Source organism: Limulus polyphemus, unplaced genomic scaffold (genome assembly GCF_000517525.1).
Source record: "Limulus polyphemus unplaced genomic scaffold, Limulus_polyphemus-2.1.2 Scaffold239, whole genome shotgun sequence".
Taxonomy (NCBI): Eukaryota; Metazoa; Arthropoda; class Merostomata; order Xiphosura; family Limulidae; genus Limulus; species Limulus polyphemus.
In genome coordinates, this window is record NW_013665849.1 from 593,361 (window position 1) to 602,286 (window position 8,926).

The 8,926-nt window shown below is 31.0% G+C and overlaps 1 long non-coding RNA gene across 1 annotated transcript in view; it reads left to right on the top strand.

The window, feature by feature from the left end:
* Positions 1-7,297, top strand: part of LOC111085109 — a 165,018-nt gene extending 157,721 nt beyond the window's left edge. The window contains exon 3 of the long non-coding RNA XR_002609958.1: positions 7,234-7,297. This is a non-coding gene — a long non-coding RNA (uncharacterized LOC111085109). The remainder of the gene's footprint in view (positions 1-7,233) is intronic.
* Positions 7,298-8,926: the final 1,629 nt, after the last annotated feature.

Here is an 8,926-nt window from a genome sequence, read left to right on the forward strand (position 1 = left end):
CACGGCTGAAAGGGCGAGCATGTTTTGGTGTGACGGGGATTCGAACCCGCGAACCTCAGATTGCGAGCCGAGTGCCCTAACCACCTGGCCATGCCGGGCCTCACCGAACATGAATTGCGGGGAAGGGATGTTGGCTAGCTGCCTCCCCCCCCCTAGTCTATCACTTCTAAATTATTAAGAACCTATATTAAGTCTTTAAATGCTCGAATATTAAGATCACTTACTTGAGTTATGAACTTAAATCACATGGTAAGCAACCTCATTCTTATTTTCAATAATTTCACAGATTGTATTACTCATCGTTACCCCTAATTCTGATTGGTAAATGACTATAAAATTGATAAAAAATCATACTTCATCAAATTTAATCTAAATCACATAATAACAATTGTTGTTCATGCAATTTGATAATACAAATAGCGTTTCAAACTGCGTCTGTCGTATCCCAGCAGGCCTGATGAGCCCGATTACTGGGCGAAAACATTGGATATAACAGACAGTGCGGTTGATATATTGATATACATTCTTCTTTTCACTGATAATTTATTAGAATTTCAATAACATACATTTATGCGTCTCCATGTCTTACTAATATATATTTATTAAACAATCGCCAAGTTTTTATTTTTATTTAAAGAAGGATGACATTTCAAGCTAGCGCTTATCGGTCAGATCGTACAGCTTACAACCTGACGAACCTGTACTGTCTGACGAAGAGCGCTAGTTCGAAAAGTCATCCTTCTTTAGATAAAAATAAAAACTTGGCGATTGTTCAACCTATTATTGAACTTCTATATATATTTGTCGCCTATGCGGTTTTAACTACATATTTATTTTTACTAATATATATATATATATATATCACATGTGGGGGAAACTAATGTTACATGGTGGAGGGGGTGACTAATAGTACATGCTATACATGAACATGGTAATTTTAAGGTAATTCCTAAAACATACATGGTAAAACGCGGAGTATAATAGCCTTAAAATTATTAATAGGGCATATACCTATGAATACACAATTCCAAAAAATGTAGTCATTCACAGATGTTCATTTTGCGTGATGTTAATTTCATAACGAGAACGTTTTTTTAAACCTAAAAAAATAAGTAATTGTGTAATGAATTGTCAAAAAAAAACCAAGCGCTATCAACAACACATCCTATTTCCTTAACGATGAAGCATCATACAGCATTTATACATCAAGTTCAGATACCTTAAAGTTTCACCAAATTATGCTACGATTAAACGCATTTAAAATTAGACAGGTAAATTTCACAATGACCGGATTTTCTAAGTAATCATTACTTACTTCTTCGCCAATTAATTCACCGCGTATAACAATGTTCCATGCTTTGAAGAGACCATGAGTTTTACATTTTGAGTTTGGCTCGAGTCATTATTTGAAGTAGTATAATTTCCTCTGTAAAAATAAAGTTGAGGATTTTAATTAATTCGCCACTATTTTCTGTCAGCATGGCATGAAAATATCGTTGTGTGTAGATAGAAAGGCTTAAAACAAATCATTGACCCATTGCTGTTATTTTAATGAAACGAATTGATTAGGTCATCTCTCATATGTGGGGTTTCTTGCAGCTGACGTGAATATGCATGAAATTACTAATTACTAACTCACCTTTAGTAAGATAAAGTAATGTACAAGAAGCTAGAAAAAATTCTCGATGAATAGCACGCCGCTCACTTGATGTTTTTTTTTTCCTGACATCTAAGAAAACTATTTAGGCATACATCAACCAAAAAAAGTTAGTTTTACTGCACATGATAGAGGATGGGCTCAGATATGACATTACGTCTAAGCCTAAGTCTAATAAAATTCAATCACAGTATTTTTTAATTTCATAAACTAAGTAGAAATGTCATCAAGATAATACATTTCTAGGTTCTTTTGAACATATTTGGGTTTTTTTACCAACATTTAATGATAATTAATTTTAACTAAAAGCCAACCTGACAATCAGAATAGCTAATTTAATATAATTGTTTTACGTTACTACTTATAAAGATCAGAATGCATTCTTCATCAGTTGGGTATTCTCGCTGTTAACGATATCATCGGCCATAATCCCAATAATATTAATGATAAAATTAATAGCTTTCAATGCATTAAACAGTCTAACCAATTCTGTTAACGGAAGTAACAATATATAAATAATTTAGTGTGCCTTATTTAGGGAAAGAGAAACACTACCTGTTGGTTTGAACTACTATCGTATAATTAAATTCTTTGAAAAACATAACATCATTATAACATGCATGATTTTTTTTTCCAACTCTCTCTTACATGTCTCTTGACCAATGAAAATTCATTAAGCCTCTCCGCGGTGTAATTTGAGAGGAGAGGGTGAGTGTGACAAACTTACGACGACACATGTTACAGTTTAAACTGTGTCAAGTTAGTAGTAGCAATTTACCTATATAACAACAACAAAAAATAATGTCTATGAAGATACAAATGAAAAAAAATTAAAGGATACCTGAGCCGTCCATGAAAATATAACAATGTTAACATAATCCAGAAAAAAAAACGTTCTAAACATATTATGAGGTGTGTCTAAAACTACCACTCTCATTTAACTATCCTCTGACACTTAATAAACACATAGAGCTGGCTACGGGAAGTAATAAATAACGTTAAATCTTCTGTAGAAGGCGAAAAGGAAACGCGATAAGCCTCTAGAAAGTTCAACAATAACAATAAGCCTTAGAAAGGAAAGTTAAAACACTTGTAAATAGGCAAAGAAAGCAATTATCAAAAACTAGTGTAATTAATTAATGACGTAATGTCTTACTATATACAGAAACGTTATATAGCTAGTATTAACTACATATAATAAGAACTTTAACTAACGGAAGTCAAAACCAATGGTGGTCAATACACCAAAGTGGTTCATTATTACCCTAAACAATATCCAAAGGAATTAAAGTGTAGGCAAGGAATTTTTGAAAAGGTTGTGATACTATGTAAAACTTATAAACCCGCAATCAGTAGCAAGAATATTGTTGAATTTCATGCAGAATTGAATGAAGTTTTGTGCTTAAATTGTGTAATGAGAAACCTCGTTTGTGAGAAATGAGAATGAATGTACGAGCTCTATCCACGAGCCTTGTAATGTTTAAAACATTATATTGTATCTAACAAGCTGTGAGTAGTAAACATTGTAACCTAACTTATTCGAAATATTCGTATTTTGAAATGGAAAATCTATAAAAGTGTCTATTTTATTGAAAACTTTAAACTTGGATGTTAGATTACTGATGCTAATATCTAAATCCAGATACTGTACTTTGTTGTCAGTGAAATAGTTTTTTTCTAGAGTTAGCTCCGGTAGATATATTTGTTTGGCTTTGTCTTGAAAACTTTGATAATTCGGTATAAGAACATCATCTACATATCTACAAGCGCGACTGATGTGACAATATTTACTGTGGTCTGTCTTAGTAGGATTCGTAATGTATTAAAATTCTAATCTGAATAAATAAATATCTGTAACTTGGAAACTGAAGTTACCTCCCTTTTGTTCTATATCTCTGTTGGAAGACATGTCGAATAAATTGTATGAAGTATCGTTAATTAAACAAATTATCTGAAACTCGTGATTTTTTGTGAGGACATTGTCGTAAGAAGTTTTGTGTTTATTGACGCAGAGTAGTAGTATACCAGTATACCAGAATTATTTAAAAGCCCTTGTAATTCTTGACGAAAGACTCTTTTAATTATTTAAATAGGATGATTAGTGTAAAGATTACTAAAATAAAATGTTTCTATTGTTATAGCTTCAAAGTCTTTAATTTTCTCTTTACATTCAATGGAATTACTGATGATAATGAACGAATTAATGTCGTGTCTTTCTTTGATAATACTTCAGTGTTTCTTAAATGTTCTTTAATGTATTTCATACCATTATCTATTAGAATTGACAATAAACCTTTATTTACATGATGTTTTATGTAATTCGAGATTCCAAAATAATTTAAGTATCACATTGTAAGATTTAACAGAATGCACGCCAAAGTTTGATAAAACTGTAATGTGTTTAAATATGATACTTTCTATATTAGTTTTAATGTGCTTATATACACCTCGTTACCAGAAGATTTTAATATTTCTATTCTAAACCCTGTAGTTCTTTAGATAATGTTATAATATGAAACATTTTACAAATGAAAAAATAACACTGTTAGCTGTTTTATCGGCAGGAGTGGATGACGTGTCTGTTACGTAAATAACATAAATGTTTAATAACTTCTTTTCTATCCATAACAAGTTGATTGTTTTTGATAGCAAATTTCTTTAAGTATTTTATGCGTTTATTGATTATTTCCTTGACTTTATTTACCTAGTTTCTAAATATGATTACTTTTAAATTCTTTTTTTATGTAAAAACTTTAACGAGTGATGTGCTAATTACTTGTTTAGTGCATTTCCAATTAAATTTTGGATATTCCCGGAATTTAGAACCTACCACACAATGTAATAACCGCTTAAATCTTTAAGCTACTGATAATTAAAACGAATGTAGATTCGAAAGATATAGAACAAAATATCCACATTTTTAGCCACAGATATTTCCTAAATACCCACAAGAAAGTGTATTTATAATAAAACAGCATGTATATGTCTACCGATTTTATTTTTTTTCAGCTAAACCCTCCAGCATTATACTGATAACAGAAACACCGACCTATTGTATTTACCATGCACGACTTGGTTTTTCTTATCCTTAATTGTTTTATAAGAATCTGATTTCAACATAATTTCTCTTCTTGGATAAATACGAGCACTTCTGTGAAAGCGTCGTTTATGAGTGGTTAAAAAAGCAAACAATCATCATCTTTATCAAAAGCTATTGAGTGAAAAGTAATAGAGAAACAAATTTGCAAATGTAAGATTAATTTGTATTTTTATTTCACTACAGGAACACATATTTCTTTAATGTTGGTTGGTATTTTGTATTTTTATTTCACTGCAGTAAACATATATTTTTAATGTTGGTTGGTAATTTGTATTTTAATTTCACTGCAGTGAACATATATTTTTTAATGTTGTTTGGTAATTTGTAGTTTTATTTCACCGCAGTGAACATATATTTTTTAATGTTGGTTGGTAATTTGTATTTTAATTTCACTGCAGTGAACATATATTTCTAATATTGGTTGGTAATTTGTATTTTATTTCACTGCAGTGAACATATATTTTTAATGTTGGTTGGTAATTTGTATTTTTATTTCACTGCAGTGAACATATATTTTTTAATGTTGGTTGGTAATTTGTATTTTTATTTCACTGCAGTGAACATATATTTTTTAATGTTGGTTGGTAATTTGTATTTTTATTTCACTGCAGTGAACACATATTTCTTTAATGTTGGTTGGTAATTTCTATTTTTATTTCACTGCAATGAACATATATTTTTTAATGTTGGTTGGTAATTTCTATTTTTATTTCACTGCAGTGAACATATATTTTTGTAATGTTGGTTGGTAATTTCTATTTTTATTTCACTGCAGTGAACATATATTTTTTTAATGTTGGTTGGTAATTAGGAACAAATCGATTTGCCTCAAACTATTCTTATGAGGCCTTGACGTAGAATGAGCCAATTTGATATAAGTAAGAAATAATCAGACTCGGTATAAAGGGCAATAGTACTCCATACTAACTTTTGTTTTGGTTAAATATTTACATATCTAATAATTTATTACAGTATTTGTATCTGTGACTGTTTAAATCAAAAATAATTTTTTGAGAAATATTAATAAACAGTTACGCTTCAATAACACCAATCTTAGACTGCATTCTACTCTTGATTTACAATAATGTCGTTTGCATTCAAGTGTTTTACCGAAATTAGAAAATCTACTGTTAAGCAGTAAGAAACCCAAATTGAACCAACTGAAACTGATAGTTTGAAGGAAATTCACGCTAATCAGTTCAGATTATTCAGTAAGTCTAATCCGGCGTTTATTTATCCAACCAGACTTTTCTTTTTTTTCATTATCTATCTTTTTTTTTTTAATTAGTTTCTGCCGTACTGTTTTGTCGACGATCAATATATGTGTACCAAATATTTTACATATACCAGCTGTTCTCGATTATTATATGAATCAATGTTTATCGACTTTTAGGAATTTAAATTCAACTAAGCTTAAAGCACAGAATATCTTATACTTTTATTTTTCTTTCTCCCTTATGGTTTGAACCACTTTCTTCTTTTCCATATCTGTACTTCTCGGTTTTCGTAATCTTACAAACGTACCAGCTTTTAAGCGTAGGACTCACCAATTGATAGGCACGAATATTGCTCTCTAACTCAACTGTTTCCTGCGTTCTTTTGAGCGGAAACGTGTGCCAAGTTGGAAAATGAGTTGGAAAACGGTTTTTGATTGATCACCGACACAAGAAAATTTTAACGTCACTGTAATAGACCCATACTTATAATTCACGTAACTGAGACTAATAGATCTTAAAAAAGAAAAAGAAGTGACGTCAATCTATCTCAAAACTGCATCTTTAATCTTGCGACAACAATAACTTCCTTCAGACCCTATATTGCCTTTCTTATTGGACGATGTAGTTCTTTTTAGGACTCCATACTGTTGGTAAAAAAAGGCCAGACTACAAATACATCCGCATACAAAAAATCGACAAATATAAATACATATAAAATGTTGTCTTTAACGTATATAAATATGAAATTTAATGTGTATCGTCTGACATGCAAAAAGATTTACAAAGCGTACACATACATTTTCAGATTTATTAAGAAATTTGTAACAAAAATTATTAAGTAAATATTCTTTCTTTACTGCAGTTTCCGACACTTCCACCAAGTAATCAGTTAATATTTCTGATCATACATAAAGCTAAGATATGATCGTAAACATATTTCGTTCCGTCACACCAAACATGCTCGCTTTTTCAGCTGTGGGGGCGTTATAAGGTGACGGTCAATCCCACTATTCTTTGGTAAAAGAGTAGTCCAAGAGTTGGCGGTGGGTGGTGTTGACTAGCTGCCTTCCCTCTAGTCTATCTCTGCTAAGTTAGGGACGGCTAGCCCAGATAGCCCTCGTGTAGTTTTGCGCGAAATTCAAAACAAACCAGACATTTTGTTTTGGAAGCCAATATTAAACATTAATGTGTAATCGATAATAATATACTAACAAAAGGAGTTTCTAATTTTTCTTTTTATCGTTATCATATGCAAACAGGTTGCCAAACGTCGTGATGCTATTCGTTGTTTCCTGGTGGGAAAGCGGTAAATCTACGGGCTTACAACGCTAAAATCCGAGGTTCGATTCCCCCGGTGGGCACAACAATTAGCCCAATGTGGCTTCGATCTATAAAAAAAAGATAAGTTATTTGTTTAAAACAATTTAACTTACTGAATAACACACAGTAGTAAAGCTCGAAATTTAAACTTGAAGTCTATGTAATTACTTCTATAAATTTATAGGTGATGATAATACAGAATGGATAAAAGTAGTTTTAAAATGTCTACCAATGCAAGTAAAACATTAAATTGGTAAATAAAATATCTTTCCTTTCCTCCTCCATTTTGCAAGAAAAATTTATATTTAAATAAGTATTTAAATACAGACTTCACTAAGCTTTCTACAGAATCGGTATTACATTTTGTTATCATTATAAATTCTTGTTAAATCCCTCTAAACGATTTTTTGTGTGTTTGATACATTACTCTTAAAGCATAGTTTCAAATTAATAAATAAATAACAGCGCAGCTGGTATTTTCGACTTAGATTTATCTTGAATTATTTTATTATTCGTGATCCAATGGGACTTTATGTTACACACACAAACATATTAATCTCTCCCTCCATGAAGATAAATCATGAGCCCTAAACCAATAATTCATCACTGCATTGCATGAGCATGCTTCAAGGAACTTTTATCCTTTCTGGGATAACAACATAGTATTTAAAATAGGAAATTTGTCATTGGCTCTTTTATTTCCACGACCACAATTCTCCTGGGTTGAAGCCAACTGATTACATACCATCTACGGAACTGCTCCTAAAATAAGGCTGTTGAATTAAACTGTTCAAAACACTAATACAGTAATGCTCGAGGAAACAAGCTGGGTAAAATGATTTCAACACGTTTTATCATAAACAGTCTCATTTGCGAAGTCCATTTTCAATTTAAACAGGTTTACTTTATCTTCCATCAATATTCCGTCCTCGCACGTGTTTAATCAGAAGTGGATTACCTTCATCTGTGTCCTATGTAAAAAATTGAGCAAAAATATCCGCATACATTCAAACCACATTATGTAAACAGCTGTATATTTAACTCTTTTAAAATTAATCTCAAAAGTAAAACTATTAACTTGAATACAAAGTAATCCGATTTCAGAAAACATTATGTTGAAAATGTAAAATGTAATTATATTGTTTCGTCACCTAGATTATATTATAATAAAATATGGTACTTTATGGGTGCACTTCCATATTACAAAGATATCTTCACCAACATATTCTAACTATTCATTAGTATGTGTAAAAGTAAGTCATGGGTTAGCATTCTATTCCTTCATTTTCTCGGTAAATGCGTCCTGCTTCCAACCTCTACCTTGTCTTCATATTTACAATATTAAGTATCCTTGCATTGAATAATGCTTTTTTCTTTTAGTATGATTACACAGTTGCATGAAACTATCAAATTTCCCCTAAAATAATAGATAAGTAGTATAAATCTCACATGCTTACACGTCTTGTTCTGAAAGCCCTGTGCTAATGTAAATATGATATATGTCATTATGTATTCTATTTCAGGGGTCCTGTCCATTTGTATCAAGGGTTTTCAAATATAAAATTTACGTAATTTCTAATTCCTATATCAGACGTGGCAAACTTGCGTAAATGAAAAGATTTTAAATGAGTG